Source organism: Bombina bombina, chromosome 3, assembly GCF_027579735.1.
Source record: "Bombina bombina isolate aBomBom1 chromosome 3, aBomBom1.pri, whole genome shotgun sequence".
NCBI classification, from domain to species: domain Eukaryota; kingdom Metazoa; phylum Chordata; class Amphibia; order Anura; family Bombinatoridae; genus Bombina; species Bombina bombina.
The window spans coordinates 699,461,523-699,480,832 of NC_069501.1; the positions used below are offsets into that span (position 1 = coordinate 699,461,523).

At 35.0% G+C, this 19,310-nt stretch overlaps 1 long non-coding RNA gene across 1 annotated transcript; it reads right to left on the reverse strand.

The window, feature by feature from the left end:
- Positions 1-393: 393 nt before the first annotated feature.
- Positions 394-15,537, reverse strand: LOC128651883 (uncharacterized). The gene is made up of 6 exons (XR_008401208.1): positions 15,509-15,537; positions 7,315-7,345; positions 3,665-3,693; positions 1,438-1,468; positions 663-694; positions 394-440 (listed from the first exon to the last, which is right to left on the reverse strand). It is a non-coding gene; the product is annotated as an uncharacterized LOC128651883 (long non-coding RNA).
- Between the last annotated feature and the right edge of the window lie 3,773 nt (positions 15,538-19,310).

Consider the following 19,310-nt stretch of genomic DNA (forward strand, 5'->3'; position numbering starts at 1 on the left):
TATATATGTATTTATTAATAAATAGAGTCTATTTTGCTATGTGAAGAACATTGGAATGTGAAATATTAATATTTTCATGTCGGTATAGCTCACTTGAGAATATGTGATCGGGTTTGCGTGCGAGTAGTGTGTTAGGTTTTCTTCCCACTTTTTTTGCTCTATTGACTTCTATGGGAGAATACGTTAACGCAATATCCTAACTTCGGCTTTTTGCCAGCATTAGGTTAAAGCTTGTGCGAAAACAGTTTGGTTTCAATTTGTAATACGAGCACTACCCGAAGCACCCAAAAAGCTTACTACTTCTAGAGTAGTAAGAGCAGGAGCATTAAATACCGCTCCACTTGTAATGTGGCCCTATATGAGAATTAGAAAATTAGTACCTGATTCAATGCACTGATATTTAGGAGTGAAGACATTTTCATAACCAGAAGAAACCAAATCTATAAAGAAATAACACACATGAAAAGCACTAGATTAAAATTGCCTGATCATTATAATATTTATAAATATCACATATATTTACATATTTACAGGATTTTGAAAAAAACTTGTATAATGTCTTACGCAATTATTTTAAAGAACAGAAACCAGTAGACATCTCTGTGACTGAGGACTGGTGTTCTCAAATCTTAAGGAAGCCATTTTGTTTTCAATTCACTCACCAAAATTATAGTAAGGTGCAGAAACTGGATTACTGAAGGGAGACAAAATAAAAATCAAAGGAAGAATTGTAGTAAGCTGAAATATCATTTTATTTATTTTTATTTATATATTTATTTATTTTTGTTTTGTGAGAAAAGATTTTCCTGGTATTCAGTGTGACAGCACCATGGCTGCAGGACAGTGACTGAAACAACTCTGACGGGTGGCAGGTTTTATGTGTTATTGTATATCCTACTTTATTTTTATGAACATTAAACATTTATTTTTAATAGGGTTCTAAATATTCAACTTTAAAAAAGGGGGGAAAACATATGATTATTAAAGGAACATTTTACTATTTATTTATATTTTCTGGCTACAAATGAACACAGTCTAGATATTTTAGAAAGTTTTTTGCAGGGAAAGGCTAAACTAAAAGCTGTTTAAATATAAAGTGAAAACAACAGGAAGTGCAACTAAAACCTAAATATTTATTGCTCACTGACTAACAGGGACAACTCCCCCAGAAAAAGTTGGTTCATTCAAAACAAAAAACATCTATTTAAAAAACATACACTGTAATGCGTTAGGAAACACCTTCTCTAAGATGAAACAAATACAATTTTTAATTTTGTATAAGAAATAATAAAAAAAAAATCCACAAGGCTAAACAGACCGAAAACTAATGAATCAATTGGGAAAATGTCTTTAAAATTTAAATAGAACAAATAGATCAATACATATTTTGAGATGTTCCATAAATCTATATGGCATAAAGGAAGCATTTTAACTTACATATAGTCCGCATCATCATTTGGAGTGGATGCTGGAAAAAAACATATTAACAAGTTAAGCAAGAAGCAGAGCAAAATAAATTGTAGCACACTTAAAACTCAAAATTGAATTCCACTAAAATATTTAATTATGCATAATTTTTCAACTTAGTAATATAAAAATAATAATAACAACTTATATTGTGCTTTTTTCTGGGTGGCCCTCCATTATGGTTTCATTATTTAGTTCTTCTTTAATTGTTATTTATCCCCCAGAGAGGCTGGCATACATTCCAGGAAAGGCAGTACCCTGGCCCACACTGAGGTGCATATTGATTGGTTGATGCGTGCAGTTCCTTTTTAAATCTTTCCCTAATTGGCCACAGCAAATGAGGCAATATAAACACCAAGGGTGTGTCCTAAACCTACAGGACAATTAATCATTTTCTAAGAAAGTAACAGTTTCAATTGCTTTCAAAACATACGGTATATTTTGCACGCAGATCTTTTAAATTACATTGATTCATTTATGAAGCATTAACAAAAAAATAAAAAATGAATGTCCCTTTAAGTACAAAAGTTGCACTCCAAGGTATATTGGACTTATTATTAGGTATATTATTATGACAGTGTTGGTTATGCAAAAATGGGTAATAAAGGGATCATCTATATTTTTAAACAATAACAATTCTGAAATAGACTGTCCCTTTAATTATTTAATTATATGTTTCATAAAAGTTGTTATCAGTAAACGTTTTTTTAAGACTGCTTAGCCTAAGACAGTCTTTAGTTTAACCCTCAAAGATTATACAATACAATAATATACAACAGTATGTCACTGATTGGCTAAAATGCATGTCTGTCAAAAGAACTGATATAAGGAGGCAGTCTGCAGATTCCTAGATACAAGGCAATCACAGAGGTAAAAAGTATATTAATATAACCGTGTTGGTTATGCAAAACTGGGGAATGGGTAATAATGGGATTATCTAAATTTTTAAACAATAACAATTCTGGAGTTGACTGTCCCTTTAAGAACAGTGCACAAAGGAAGAACATTCCCTTTAATATATACAAAAGAAAGAGAACATCATTACAATAACATACATTAACCATAAATACACTTTAGATATAATACAATGGGCACGATTTTTACAATTTTTGTGCCTTAGCAAATATAGTTAAAGGGACAGTAAACAGCTTGTAATTACAAGACATTTCTGTTGTGTTGCTATAGAATAAAAGCAGCCAGGTCAAACCATTTTTAAACAAATCAAAACCTTGTTTGATGTAATTGGTTTTCAATAGCCAAACTCCACACACCACTTGACTTTTTTGGAGTCTGCAGACAACAAGATTAGCCACTGTCATCAAAGTTAGAATATAGTCCATTGCTTTGCAGTTGTTGTTGCAGTAAAAGCCAGTTAGTGGAATACGTGTAGCAGGGCTAGACTTGAGAAGTCAGCGGGGTGCATAAATTACATAAAAATGGGAAAAATAAATATGGAAAGAATTTTGCAAAGTTATTTTACTACACATAACTAGATATTTTATAGTAACATTTCAATTTGTTTACTGTCTCTTTAATATACTCCTACTACTTTCATTATATCACCTTGTGGTCAAACAGAAAGATCCTGACTCTGGCCTTTTTGTGGCATTAAAGGGACATAATACTTATATGCTAAAGCACTTAAAAAAGGATGCAGCATAACTGTAAAAAGCTGACAGGAAAATATCCCCTGAACATCTCTATGTAATAAAGGAATATATTTTACCTCACAATTTCCTCAGCTCACCAGAGTAAGTGTTCTGTTAAAAGTTATCTTTCAGTTACTGCTCAGCTGCAGGTAAAAAAAGAAGAAACAATCAGCAGCCAATCAGCAGTGCTGAGGTCATGAAATGTTTTACTATGATCTCATGAGATTTCATAGTAAACTTCCTAAAACTGAATAGGGAAATTACATGAGTGTGCACGAGGCACACTCCCTTGCAAGTCCCGAGACAGGCATACTGATTGGTTACTTAAAGTCCTTTACAATGGGGTAGCATAGAAATGTTCAGGTGATATTTTATAGTCAGCTTTTTACAGCTATGCTGCACCACTTTCAAGTGTTTCAACATTTGGGTATCATGTACCTTTAAATACAGTAAAGTTATCTGAGGCAAAGACACATATCCATCTGAACCCAGAGACAGTGGACACTTAGTAGATTACTTCTGTATTATATTTTAATACTGTTACTCACAGGTACTTCTGGGATGCTCTGAATAATCTCTGCAAATAAAATAGTTTTGGATTAAATATAATGTATAATCTATTGGTATATGAACACCAATATTATAAATAGTAATAAAATAGAACTCGGCATAGTAAGTTGTATGACCTTTAACTGTGCATATACAACCCTATAAATCAGTGATAATTACCCATTTCTCTACAAGATCTACATTTGTTGCCTCAAAATCTTTAAATCAGTAGCACAGGGTCTTTAAAGAGGCAAATCAAAGAGAAAATTATTAAAGCGCCAAAAGGACAAAGGCTGGGTCTAAGTGAAAATATATCATTTATTACAATAAATATAGAAAACAATTAAAATATGTCTGGAGTACATAAAAATATATAAATTATATATATATCCTGGATCCAAGATTTAACAATAAGTAAAACAATAAATAAAAGCAATAAGTAAAAACAGATGTATCAAAAACTTGATTTGATCAGTACTTCGAATGGTTTGGAAATCTGATTTGTTGTGAGCAATGGTACAAGCTGTGTATCTTAATGAGTGGCTGTCTAATTATGTCGACAGTGCTAAGGAGGGTGGATTGAATGTTGTTTGATAGAGTGTGAGTGCTCTTGTAACAAATTGGTGTGAAAAAAATAATAATAAATTGGTGTGAAAAAAGTTGAAAAGATGGTGCTAACAAAGGTTAACAAAGAATAGTGTAAACCAACGATGTAAACACAACCAGCAATCCTTAGATTGTGTAGTGTAAGTGTGCGATTTGGTGATTCAAGTGTTAGAACATAATGGCAAACTCCAAAAAAGCCATATAAAAATATAAATTATATAAAATACAAAAAATCCAAAAATCCAAAATGGTCCTGAGAAAAGTGAACAGTCAAACAACAATGGAGAATGTCAGATTAGAAAGATTAAAATGAAAAAATGAAAAAATGAAGAAATGTACTTGTATGTCCCAAATAGATGTGGTGGTATTCCTCCCAGTGTTTTTTTCAAGTGTGAGATGTAGATAGGACTCCTAAGTGATGACCCAATCGGTCAGTTCAGTGTTTTGCCATATTGATCCTTTCTGTCAAAGAAACAAGAACAATAATAGTGCAGACGTATTACAAAATAGCTCCCTATCAGATCTGATTTGCTTAAAGGGTGTCCCAAAGATCTAGCCTGAAGGGGGACCTACAAAATAAATTGTTCTGCCACTGATTGTGGGATGTTGTTATTTTTAATAATTTTTTAATGAGCTGTATAGGTACCAGTATGACAAATGGTGTCAGAAACTATCTGATATCTGACAGTATCATCCAGCCATCAGATCTGATAGGGAGCTATTTTGTAATACGTCTGCACTATTATTGTTCTTGTTTCTTTGACAGAAAGGATCAATATGGCAGAACACTGAACTGACCGATTGGGTCATCACTTAGGAGTCCTATCTACATCTCACACTTGAAAAAAACACTGGGAGGAATACCACCACATCTATTTGGGACATACAAGTACATTTCTTCATTTTTTCATTTTTTCATTTTAATCTTTCTAATCTGACATTCTCCATTGTTGTTTGACTGTTCACTTTTCTCAGGACCATTTTGGATTTTTGGATTTTTTGTATTTTATATAAATTATATTTTTATATGGCTTTTTTGGAGTTTGCCATTATGTTCTAACACTTGAATCACCAAATTGCACACTTACACTACACAATCTAAGGATTGCTGGTTGTGTTTACATCGTTGGTTTACACTATTCTTTGTTAACCTTTGTTAGCACCATCTTTTCAACTTTTTTCACACCAATTTATTATTATTTTTTTCACACCAATTTATTATTATTTTTTTCACACCAATTTGTTACAAGAGCACTCACACTCTATCAAACAACATTCAATCTACCCTCCTTAGCACTGTCGACATAATTAGACAGCCACTCATTAAGATACATAGCTTGTACCATTGCTCACAACAAATCAGATTTCCAAACCATTCGAAGTACTGATCAAATCAAGTTTTTGATACATCTGTTTTTACTTATTGCTTTTATTTATTGTTTTACTTATTGTTAAATCTTGGATCCAGGATATATATATAATTTATATATTTTTATGTACTCCAGACATATTTTAATTGTTTTCTATATTTATTGTAATAAATGATATATTTTCACTTAGACCCAGCCTTTGTCCTTTTGGCACTTTAATAATTTTCTCTTTGATTATCCACTTCCCTGACCGCTAGGGGTCAATTTATTAGAGCCAAGGGTCCCTTTAGCATTAGGCGCTTAGTGTCCACCCAAGAGCAGTCTTTAAAGAGGCAAAGTATGCTAGGACGGTACTTTATTATCACTTAGCAAAATAAGTTCCTTAAAATAAAATTGCTGATGTCATACGGTACATAGCAACTAGCTGGTAGATAAACTTTTTATGTATGAACTTGACTGACAATCAAGCAAGTGCACAGTGTGTACGCAGCAATCATTGCCTGTCTAGGCTCTGAGTATGTGCACAATAATGGTGATCTTGGAATTAAAAAAGCTAAAGCAGCCTATTTAACCTTTTAACTACGTTGTGACGTTGTATTCCGTCCTACCCGTGCCGGGCTTTAGCGCCATTAGGACTGAATTGAACGTCCTCTCTGTTTGGCTGTTCTGAAGCCAACAGCGCTTCCAGGATGCGATCGCGATCTGGATGTAGACAAATGAACCCTGTTTTGATGTAGACAATTTAACCCTGTCATGAACCCTGTCTGGGTTAATGTACTTGTTTTGCAGTCTTAAGAATGAGCAGCAGAGCAGCAGGTGTGTAACTACAGGGTTCTCAGAGGACTCAGTTGAGATTGGGCCCACACCTTTAGTGGGCTCTGCAATCAGTAGTGATGCATCAGGTCTTCCCCTCTGTACTCCCCTGTAAACTAAACCTACAGTGTAATGCTTTGTGCTTGTCTGTTTGTAAACTCAGTATGTATGCTAGATTTTATTTTTAATCTGGATTTATTTATGAGGTAGTACCAACTTAAAGAACAGTGGTGTGAATTCCTTTTGATTCTCTATTTGTGGGTTATATATATATATATATATACATACATACATGCATATACACATACACGCACCTTTTACATTTAGCTAACACTCACAGACATTTAAGTGTACAGTATTTTTGAGACACTGTATTGTCATTGAGGCTTTGCTTAAAGGGTGTCCCAAAGATCTAGCCTGAAGGGGGACCTACAAAATAAATTGTTCTGCCACTGATTGTGGGATGTTGTTATTTTTAATAATTTTTTAATGAGCTGTATAGGTACCAGTATGACAAATGGTGTCAGAAACTATCTGATATCTGACAGTATCATCCAGCCATTAGTAGCCTGTAAAAAGTGCACTGTCTCTAAATAATAACAGTTCATGTATTATCCCGTTATTAAAATGAAGCTGCTATGAGAAATATTTGTAGAGTTTGCCATAGCAGTTTGCTTAAATTATTTAAAATTTTCTTCATTATACTCAATCTGATTAAAATAAAAACACAATTCATTACCTTGTTTGTTTTCAGTTACTAGCCTCATATCTGATCACTTTAGATGCAGATATACAGGTATAGCTCAGTGTATAATACCTGACACAAAAAGCTGACAATATGTTTGTTTTAAAGCCCTTACCGAGGTCCACTTGAATCCATATTCGTTCCTCCTGCAGGCAACATATAAAAGATAAATAATAATGTGAATACTGAAAATTAATTTATTTTCTCTTGGTCCTTTTGTAGGAAGGCATTAGTTCTATTGGACAGGGCCACTCTTACCATTTGTGGGTCCCTGGGCAAGAAAAAGTAGGGGTCTCCTCAGCTAAGCAGCCTTATTTGCTTTACCCTTTAACCCCTAATACCATAAATACTTTCTTATAAACTAAATACAGGATGCACATTCCACTCTCTTATATCCTCACCTCTGACATTGGTAGCTCATTGTTGTCAAAAATGTGACTGAAGTGAGTGCTTACATATAAGGCAGGGCTTGGCAAATATTATTTAAAATATCTAGGAGCTAGTCCAAAAAAAAAAATTTGGGGCCTGCAATATGATGAAAAATTATTTATACAAAAAAGGTACCTGTACTCATTGATTGATATAATGTGCTCAGTGTCTATTATATATATATATATATATATATATATATATATATATATATATATGACATACAGTGGATATAAAAAGTCTACACACCCCTGTTAAAATGGCAGGTTTCCGTGATGTAAAAAAATGAGACAAAGATAAATCATTTCAGAACTTTTTCCACCTTTAATGTGACCTATAAACTATGCAACTCAATTGAAAAACAAACTGAAATCTTTTATATGAGGGGGAAGTAAAAATAAAAAAATAAAATGATATGGTTGCATAAGTGTGCACACCCTTAAACTAATACTTTGTTGAAGCAACTTTTTATTTTATTACAGCACTCAGTCTTTTTGGGTATGAGCCTATAAGCATGGCACTTCTTGACTTGGCAAGATTTGCCCACTCTTCTTTGCAAAAACACTCCAAATCTGTCAGATTGCGAGGGCATCTCCTGTGCACAGCCCTCTTCAGATCACCCCACAGATTTTCGATTGGATTTAGGTCTGGGCTCTGGCTGGGTCATTCCAAAACTTTAATCTTCTTCTGGTGAAGCCATTCCTTTGTTGATTTGGATGTATGCTTTGGGTCGTTGTCATGCTGAAAGATGAAGTTCCTCTTCTTGTTCAGCTTTCTAGCAGAACCTGAAGGTTTTGTGCCAATATTGACTGGTATTTGGAACTGTTCATAATTCCCTCTACCTTGAATAAGGCCCCAGTTCCAGCTGAAGACAAACAGCCCAGAAGCATGATGCTGCCACCACCATGCTTCACTGTGGGTATGGTGTTCTTTTGGTTATATGCAGTGATGTTTTTGCGCCAAACATATCTTTTGGAATTATTGCCAAAAAGTTCAACCTTGGTTTCATCAGACCATAACACCTTTTCTCACATGTTTTTGGGAGACTTCAGATGTGTTTTGCTCAATTTAGCTGGGCTTGGATGTTTTTCTTCGTTAGAAAAGACTTCCGTCTTGCCGTCTACCTCAAAGCCCAAACATATGAAGAATACGGGAGATTGTATACTACACAGCCAGTACTTGCCAGATATTCCTGCAGCTCCTTTAATGTTGCTGTGAGCTCTTGGTAGCCTCCCAGACCAGTTTTCTTCTCGTCTTTTCATCAATTTTGGAGGGACATCCAGTTCTTGGTAATGTCACTGTTGTGCCATATGTTCTCCACTCTAATGCCTTGGAAATTCTTTTGTACCCTTCTCCTGACTGATACCTTTTAACAATGAAATCCCTCTGATGCTTTGGAAGCTCTCTGCGGACCATGGCTTTTGTGTAGGACGCAACTAAGAAAATGTCAGGAAAGACCTACTAGAACAGCTGAACTTTATTCAGGGTTAATAAGAGGCACTTTAAATTATGGCAGGTGTGTGATGACTCTTATTTAACATGGTTTTGAATGTGATTGCTTAATTCTGAACACAGCTACATCCCTAGTTATAAGTCAAACTTATGCAACCACATTATTTTAGGTTTTTTTGTTTACTTCCCTCCACCTTAAAGATTTCAGTTTGTTTTTCAATTGAGTTGTGCAGTTTATAGGTCACATTAAAGGTGGAAAAAGTTCTAAAATGATTTATCTTTCTCTAATTTTTTTACTTCCCAGAAACCTGACATTTTAACAGGGGTGTGTAGACTTTTTATATCCAATGTACATCACAGAGGAGGGTACCGACACCTAAGATCATATTCATGGTATGGTAATAAATGGAAGTTGTATGTTTGTTAAAAAATACACCCACATGCACAATTGCTATCATGTCACACACATAAATACACATGTACAAAGTCAGATGTCCCACATTAAGTATTGCAAACTCACATTAACCCCTTAAGGACCAAGGACGTACAGGGTACATCCTACAAAAAATGTGACTTAAGGACCAAGGACGTACCCTTATGTCCTCAGGGTTTTCAAACACTGGAAGCGATCGTCTAGCTGCTTTCATGTTATTGCAGTGATGCCTCGATATTGAGACATTCAGCAATAACATTTTTATGCATCCGATGCAGAGAGAGACACTCTGTGGCCCTCTCTGCATCGGCCAGCGATAGTGCCGATCATTTGTGGGTGGGAGCCATAGCAGGGAGGCGGGTGGGCGGCCCATCGCTGGTGCTAGATCCGGATCAGGTTCCTGTGTGTCTGGGATTGCGTGGGGGCGGGGCTTGGGAGCGCACCCGCGCATGGACATGAATGTGTTATGTCCGTTGTGCAAGGAGGGAGGGGGAAAGGGAGAGGGAGGGGAAATAAAATGTTTGTAAAGGGATCAGGGAGGGGGAGGGGGTAGTATCTTGAGGGGGGGCAGCTACACTACAGAAAATGGGGTGTTTAGTTTATTTTATAAAAAAAGGTCACTTTTGTTAGTAAACTGGGTACTGGCAGACAGCTGCTAGTACCTAAGATGGCAGCCATTAGGTCGAGGGGGAGGCTGAGAGAGCTGTTTGGGGGGGATCAGGGAGGTTGGGGGGGTAATGGGGGATCCTACACTTATAATATATATATATATATATTTTTTTTTAAAAGCACCTTTATTTTTATACTGGCAGACTTTCTGCCAGTACTTAAGATGGGGGTGACAATTGTTGGGTGGGGGAGGGAAGGGAACTGTTTGAGGGGGGTCAGGGGGTGGGATGTGTCAGGTGGGAGGCTGATCTCTACATTAAAGCTAAAATTAACCCTACAAGCTACCTAATAACCCTTTAACTGCTGGGCACAATACACGTGTGGTGCGCAGCAGCATTTTGCAGCCTTCTATTACCAAAAAGCAATGCCAAAGCCATATATATCTTCTATTCCTGAACAAAGGGGATCCTAGAGTAGAATTTACAACCACTTGTGCCATGATTGCACTAACTGTTTGTAAATAATTTCAGTGAGAAACCTAAAAGTGAAAAAGTTAACAATTTTTTTTATTTAATCACATTTGGCGTTGAAATGGCGGCATGAAATATACCAAAATTGGCCTAGATCAATACTTTGGGTTGTCTACTACACTACACTAAAGCTAAAATTAACCCTACAAGCTCCCTAATTAACCCCATCACTGCTGGGCATAGTACATGTGTGGTGCACAGTAGTATTTAGCGGCCAAAAATCAAGCCAAAGTCATATATGTCTGCTATTTCTGAACAAAGGGGATCCCAGAGAATCATTTACAACTATTTGTGTCATAATTGCACAAGCTGTTTGTAAATAATTTCAGTGAGAAACCTAAAGTAAATGCATTTGGCGGTGAAATGGTGGCATTAAATATACCAAAATGGGCCTAGATCAATACTTTGGGTTGTCTACTAAAAAAATATATATACATGTAAAGGGTTATTCAGGGATTCCTAACAGATATCAGTGTTCCAATGTAACTAGAGCTAATTTTGAAAAACAAAATGGTTTGAAAAAAGCAAAGTGCTACTTGTATTTATTACCCTATAACTTGCAAAAAAAGCAAAGAACATGTAAACATTGGGTATTTCTAAACTCAGGACAAAATTTAGTAACTATTTAGCATGGGTGTTTTTTGGTGGTTGTAGATGTGTAATAGATTTTGGGGGTCAAAGATGTTTTTAATAGTAAATGATAAGATATGTGTGGGTACAGTAAATGAGTAAGAGGAAAATTACAGCTAAACACAAACACTGCAGAAATGTAAAAATAGCCCTGGTCCCAAAGGTCAACAAATGGAAAAGTGGTCTGGTCACTAAAGGGTTAATAATACACATACACACATACAATTCACTTGCATAGTGATAGAGTTAAGATATAAGGTAATCGTGTGGAGCACAGGGTACCTATTTTAAACCCACAAAGAGAGGATTGTGGAGGGTGCTAAGTGCTAGATAATAATATTGTATCAAGGAAAGAAAGAGAAGCACCAATCAAAGCACTCACTAAAGAACAATATGTATATAAGGATAGAAAAAACTGAGACTTAAAATTTAACTTTTATTTAATCAAAAAAATAATACAAATTCCGTGAATAATGGAAATTAGTACACACCAAACACAGCACACACAATTTAAAAACGGCACAGATTAAACCTGTGTAAGTCTGAAATGCATAAACACTCACTATAATGATGTCAGATTAATGGTGCCAAAAAATACTTACTGGGAGAACCTCTATATAGTTATCAGACTGCTGAGTCAAATATCCACCAGTGACACAGTCCCAAATATTGTATATAAAAAGGAAAATATAACTAAAGAGGAGACCCCTGATAGCACCCCGGTAGCTAGTTATAACCCAATGTGGAACAAGTTTCACACATTAGGAGGACACTCTAAATAATGTAAAATAACAAGAAAGGTACCATAAAAGAATAGGGATGTAGTCCCAAATAATCTACAATTTAGTTATAATACTTCGATAAAGCACCCAGTAAATTACAAGAAACTTGCTACAATGCATATGTGAAACAAATGTCACACATATTTAACAGCTCACAACAGGTAGCGGTCGCCTGATGCGCATTTTGCCATAGCTTTGTCAAAGGCGAACATGATGCAAGTCAGACATACCCTTATAAAGTGTAAAATAACCAATCTGTGTGGGGTATGCAAAACACACCCACATTACAACCTATCTGGAAATACATGAATCCAATTGGTTCACTGGGTCATGTGACCAGGTCATGTGCGTATATCATTAGTGATGTCAGACTCTCTAGAAACGCTGATCATATTTCATGAAACTGATGGGTCATCGATGGAAAAACGTGTGAGATCAATGACTTATACGAGGGCAGCAAACGGATTTAAATGTAAGATAGCGATAGTAAGGAGTCAAATAGACCATACTCGTATATCTTAAACTAACATGGCACTGACACACTGTACATAATATAGTACTCTCATAGGATACTAGTATAAATACTGCTTACTTATGCAGTATCCATAGTGGACAAGATATTGCAATATCCTCAAATATAATCACGAATATTAATGACCATTTCAAAATGCCAAAGTACATAGTAAGTTGTTACAGAGGGTATTAAAACAGAAGGTAATGGTACCGCTATATCAGAATGCCAAAGTGCATAGTGAGTGGTTGCGGAGGGTATTAAAATAGCAAGGTAATTGTACCACTAATGATAATGCCCTTAAGTGTCATGGAGTTAAACCAGAAAATCCACCAGCTCTCCGATTGTAACAGCAATTGTTCAATATAGCCACCTCATATCCCTGTCTAGTTTACTTGTAAAATAGACATTTTCCCCTCAGGTTTAGCATTATGATGTTTTTAAAAAATGCCTAGCCACTGATTTTAAGGTTTTGCCTTTCTTACTGTTCTCAATACTATTCCTGATATTATTGATGTGTTCACCCAGCCGGGTGCGTACCTCTCTAGTAGTAATCCCCACATAGAATTTGTGGCAGTCGCATTGTAGGCAGTAAACCACATTTCTTGACTTACAGTTAGCAAAGTCATTTATCTTTAGTACCTCTTGGGAAGATTTGTACTTCTTTCAAATTGTGCATATGATTGCAGAAGAAACAAGACCCGCAACTGTGGGTACCAAATATTGATTTCCTTTTCTGGTTACGTATAAAGTGGCTCCTCACCAATTGTCACAGTGTTTGTCCAAGATATTTATAATCTCTTTGTGTTTTTTTCATTATAAGTGGTGACAAATCTGACTTTCTTGTCAAGGCCAGCACCTTTGCCCTTTGGTATAAGTAGATTTTCTCTGTTCATGTGTAAAGCCCTATGAAATGCCTTTTTATTGACTTTACAGGTATAGCCCCTGGTTTTGAGTCTTAACTTTAGTTCTTTGGATTATGAATCGAAAGTATGTAGATCAGAGCAGTTCCTTCTCAGTCGTAAAAATCCCCTGACTGGTATGGCTTTTTGTGTGGGCCATGAAAGATAGCTGCTAAATTCTAGAATTAAATTGGTGGTTGTAGGTTTTCTGAAAAGATCTGTCTTAAGGTGCCCTGTCCTATCTCTGTTTATTTTAATATTCAAAAACTCAACCTGTTCCAGGCTTATAGAGCAAATGAGTTTCAAGTTCAAATCATTTGTGTTTAAGATGTTCAAGAATTCCCTAATTAGCAGTTCACCACCTTTGGATCAAAAGATCATCAATGTATCGCAGCCATAAAATCACCATAAACAACCTCACATTCCCACCACCCTAAATAAATGTTGGCATAGTAATGGAGTTGCATGGACATCTTTTACTCTTAAAAAATGAAATATAAAACCTGTGCAAGCCATGCCAACTACAAATACGAGCTAATGACAACACGCATATTGCTATACAATGAACAAAAATTACTGTTTTCTTTCATTCTGACAAATGAAAAGGGGTAAAGGGACATCATACAATTTGTTTTACTTAAGTTTATTTGCTGTGGACATTTATTGATGCTGGAATAAATGAAAATGCTTCAAATTGGCCAATTTATCAATTTTTGGCGAACCTGATTCACTGTAGCGATCATGTCCCCCAGATGCTCTCAGCCTTTATCATTGCACAAGCAGTTCTGGTGAACTGCTTGTGCAATGCCGCCCCTGCACATTCACGGCCAATCGGCCACTAGCAGGGGGTGTCAATCAACCCAATCGTATGAGATTAGGCGGATTAATGTCCGCCACCTAAGAGGTGGTGGACGAGTTAAGGAGCAGCGGTCTTAAGACTGCTGCTTCTTAACTCCTGTTTCCGGTGAGCCTAAAGGCTCATGCGGAAACAGATGTATCTGGCCCCATTCGGACCATGATAAATTGGCCCCTAAATGGTTTTTTTACAGTGCATTGAAGTTTAACATTTAATTGTCCAGTATTTTTTTTAAGTATTTACTGGACAGCCTGTTAAAATGCTGGACTGTCCAGTTAAATACTGAACACCTGGCAGCCCACACCCCTAGGTGTGCTACTGTAAAGCATCCTCCTCCCAAAAAAATGTTTAGCCTGGATGCGGGTCTTAGTGTAATTGATGTGGTCTGCAGAGGCTGTGTCTTTTTTGTTATATCCGGAAAAAGAAAGATTGCAGTTGCCTACTGCTCTGGCCTGTCAGTACACACAAGTTGTGAGGGGGTGGAGAATGTACAACTTTGGGGTAAATTGCCGTTCAAATCTGCACATTTTTATCCTCATGCTAGCACAAAAACATCTGCTCTTCTAGATTCTATGATAGAGAGAGAGAGAGAGAGATAGAAAGAGAGAGAGAGAGAGAGAGAGAGAGATACATGCAAACACATATAGGAAGTCTTGCACTTGCAAGTGAAAAACTAGATTAAAATCAAAATAGAAGAGCTTTAATCTAGCAGTGTGCTTACAAAAGTGTGAATGACTTTTTATCAGGAGCAAAATTCCAGAGGGACAGATGCCCCTCTTGATCCCCCTCATTCCGGATGCTCATGCCCTTTTCTATGTTCTTACCCTACCCAGGACAATGAGGGACTAAATGAGTAGACAATTATTATTATTATTTACACAAGAAAACCAGACATTAATAGTAGAAAATTATTAACCACCCATCAATAACACCCACCATCCTTGATATCTAGTTGTGTGGCAACCTTTGTTAGCACTTCCAGTTTATAATGTCTGTAGGATGGAACAAGCAAGATCACTAACCATCTACCATATTCAGGGTTCTCAGTCTTATATAGTTTACAAAGTTTTAAATGGGTAATTATTTTTTTCATCAGGTTTTTGGGAAGCTATACATGTTATATTTATTAAACAGAGGAATACTTAATGGGTAAAAAACTAAGTAGGCTCACTTACCTGAATATAATCGTTTATTATGTTTTGGCCTGTAAAAAAGAAAAGATTAATGAGAACATACCCTCACTGTAAATTATTAAGCACTATCGTTTTTGTATAAAGCACCTTCATGGTTTTTAGAACAATTATTATCTAGTTCTCTGTAATAACCTGCTCTGTGTTCAAAAACATAATTTATGTTTACATGAAAAATTCATTACTCCTGGGAATTACCTTCCCTACCACTAGGAGGAGGCAAAGATTCCCAAATCCCAAGAGCTCTATATCACCCCTCCCTCTATGGAAGTTAGTTTGACATGTAGCCAAGAGCAAAAAATTTAGGAGCTGGGATTAAATATGTGCCATAACATAAAAAACAACATCAAAATCAGGGTGAGGTCTCATGGACTCTTACCACGATTAAATAAATTAAATAAATTAATTTATCAGATAAGCATAAATTATGTTTTCTTTTATAAAGGTGATAAGAGTCCATGATCCATTACTCCTGGGAACCAATACCAAAGATGTGGAGAGTACATGAGTAATAAAAAGATAGGGTGGGATATGAAACATCTTTTTTCCATAAGGAAACTAAATCCAAAATATATATGTCAGTATATATCAGGGTTAAAATATAATTTATTTATTATTATTATTTAAAATAACCTCCAATATAAATGTATATACCAAACAATTGAAATTAATATTTATTCCTAATTTCTTGAGATAAATTAAATTTATAAACCCATTGAAATATATTAAGTAGAGACTAGGTTATGAATTAATTATATACGTTTATTCCATTATAATATTCTATACCACAGATCATAAAAATATATCTCTAAAATGAACCTTACTTACAATAAACACCACACATGAGAATCCCAGCACAGTCTATACTTATCCAGCTTAGTTCACTCCAAATATCAGAATATGGACTATTATCTTAACAATGCTTAGTTAAACAATATAACAAAATACTTTAACAGCCAATTGATATGCCAATTTATCTGAGCTGAAAAAAACTCTTATTTAGCCACCATAAAACAAGTTTTAAAATATATCACAAATAGCTACAAATAATACACCAGAGAAATTTAACTGCAATGATAAGCCTGACTTAAAGATATAAAATACAAAAGACCTTTATCTAGCAAGTAAAATTATTTAGCATTAATGTGACTAGTTAAAACTACACAGGACTATGGATATAAATTTAAAATACCAATTGTGCTCTTTAAATTACCAGCTGCAATCTATCTGTAGCAACAAAATACCTTTGATTTAAATATAAAAGTATAAAACAACCTTTTATACATTACCAGTTAAAACAAATTGAAGTTTCAGCTTTTTCAGATAAGTCCAGTTCACCTCATAAATTAAGAGAGGTATTTTGCAATATGGATAAGGAAGTTAGTCCAATTTTTGCTTATAGAGACTGTGTTTCCAACAGGCCAGCAAGGTTATCAGTCAAAACTTTAGCAAGCAAAGACCAAGGACCACTTCTATCCCCTTGCATGAGGTTATATCACGTGATACACCCCACACCTTTTTATTCTAATAATTGGTGAATATTCGGATACGCTTTACTGAAGCTTGTCTGATAGGCCCTTCGGAGGTGAACATCTCTTGGTTTACTGGGATCATACCAGTTTTAGTCCATTAGGGGGGCAGTAGATAACTAGAAATGCAGTTTCACTATCAATATTGTTAACAGTTTAATATTGATTCTTATATATTTTTAAAATGTATATTTAGTATATTCACTATTTCTTGCCTCAGCAGACAATTATGCCCAATTTGTATAGGATCACTTAATACTATTTAATCTGGGAATTTTAACACTAAACATGATACACTTCCCACAATATTTTAGAAGATGCCTTCAATGCTACACTCGATCATTATCCCATATTAATAGAAATACAGAATATGGAACATACATATCTCTTGCTGAGTGCACAAAACATATGACACAATTTATGGGACAACCACACATGCACTTGTCAGATGCCTGAGAAATAAAAAGAATAGGTTATTCATTTTGAAATAAATTGTACATTTTAAATTGACTGTATAGCTACTTATTAAATTCAGTAAATATTTATCTAACATGCTACTGCTAGACATTTTCACTCAGATCCACAAATATACGTTTATACGATGTATTTGGACAGTCTGAGGCATATATTTAATGTTTGAAAACTATATATATAATTCGTCCAAATTTCAAATCCTTAAAGCTTCTATGTTTTCAAAAATACCTAGGTTTAGACCTGTTAAAATCTTAACACTCAGGCTTTCAACTTTCCATATTAATATAAATATTGCATATCTGTATATCTCTTGCTGAGTGTACCACTATACTCCTGGAAAAATCAAGAAGATGTTATTTGTTACATACATCTTTAAAATAAGGTTATACAGTTGTTCGTTTAATTTATTACAAACCTGAAATGCATTTCTTAGATCCATGGATATATATATATATATATATATATATCTATATATATATATATATATATATATATATATATATATATATATATATATATATATATATTTACAGTCTGAGTATCAATTAAATCTTTGAGAATCATACAGTTCATAAAGATGAATTTCTAACTTCTCTTTTTAAAATCAAGATTTAAATTCTTATATGCTTTCAGCAAAATATGTCTCTATGTTTTCTCCTGCTATTTTCCATTGAGACATACTTATGAGCTTTGTGTATTTGAAACTCAGTATGGGATACTTAACACTTAGATGATAAGGGCTATCTCCTTTGTGTATGTGTGTGTATTCCATTATCAGTTCAGACTGAGCGATTGTTCCTTCTGATTGGAAAATTTATTGTACAGTCCTCCTTTGAAGTGGATAATGGGGACATACTGGCTTGCAATGTGTATCTAGTCACAGCAGGAGGGAGGTTGTGTTACCCAGTCCAGACCATCTGACAGGGAGAACTGCAATTTATAGTAATAAAACTGATTCAAACAGTTTCATATATAATGAACTCTTTGGTCTTATCATGTATAAATAATATATATAAATATTATTTAATAACACTCATATATATCCTGTTTTATATATATATATATATATATATATATATATATATATATATATATATATATAACAAATAAAGAAATGGCCAGTAGATTATAGCCAACACAAACTTATTTCCAGCTAATTACTCCACATACTGTGTCATAATAAGAAGAGACATACCCAAATAGCGATCAAAATCAGATTATTTTTATATAGCATAAAACAGATACATTTGGCAGTCGACTTATTATAAAGTAGTAGGAACAAAGACTCAGTGTAAAAAATGGGGTACCCCAAAGCCTTACTTCATATATTAATCATGCATTAAACTTTAAATAAGAATGCAATTCTATATGGCATATATAAGGTATAACGATAACCAGAATTGTAATCCACATGAGCAGACTGTGAAGACATAATTAATAAATGTCCCAATTTGAAGGTGCAATCAAGCAACCATTCAGGATACAGTCCTTTTAATATTCAATTCAAAAGCTCATTTTCAGAGATCCACAATCCCGTAAGGGAAGATAGCCAGTTAGGGAGTCATCAGTATAACAGTTTATCTCATCAATTTCTAGTGCGTCTCCTCAGGTTCTTGGCCTCCGGCTACTTTACCACACTTTGTTTGTTCACGCCTCCGGATCCTTTTGCTGCAGTCGGCTGTAAATGCCGTCAACCTTATTAGTTGGGTACTGCACACTGATCCTCTGCTGTCATGCAGTCGGCTCTCTACGCCGTCCACCAAATATCTTGGATACTGCTGGCG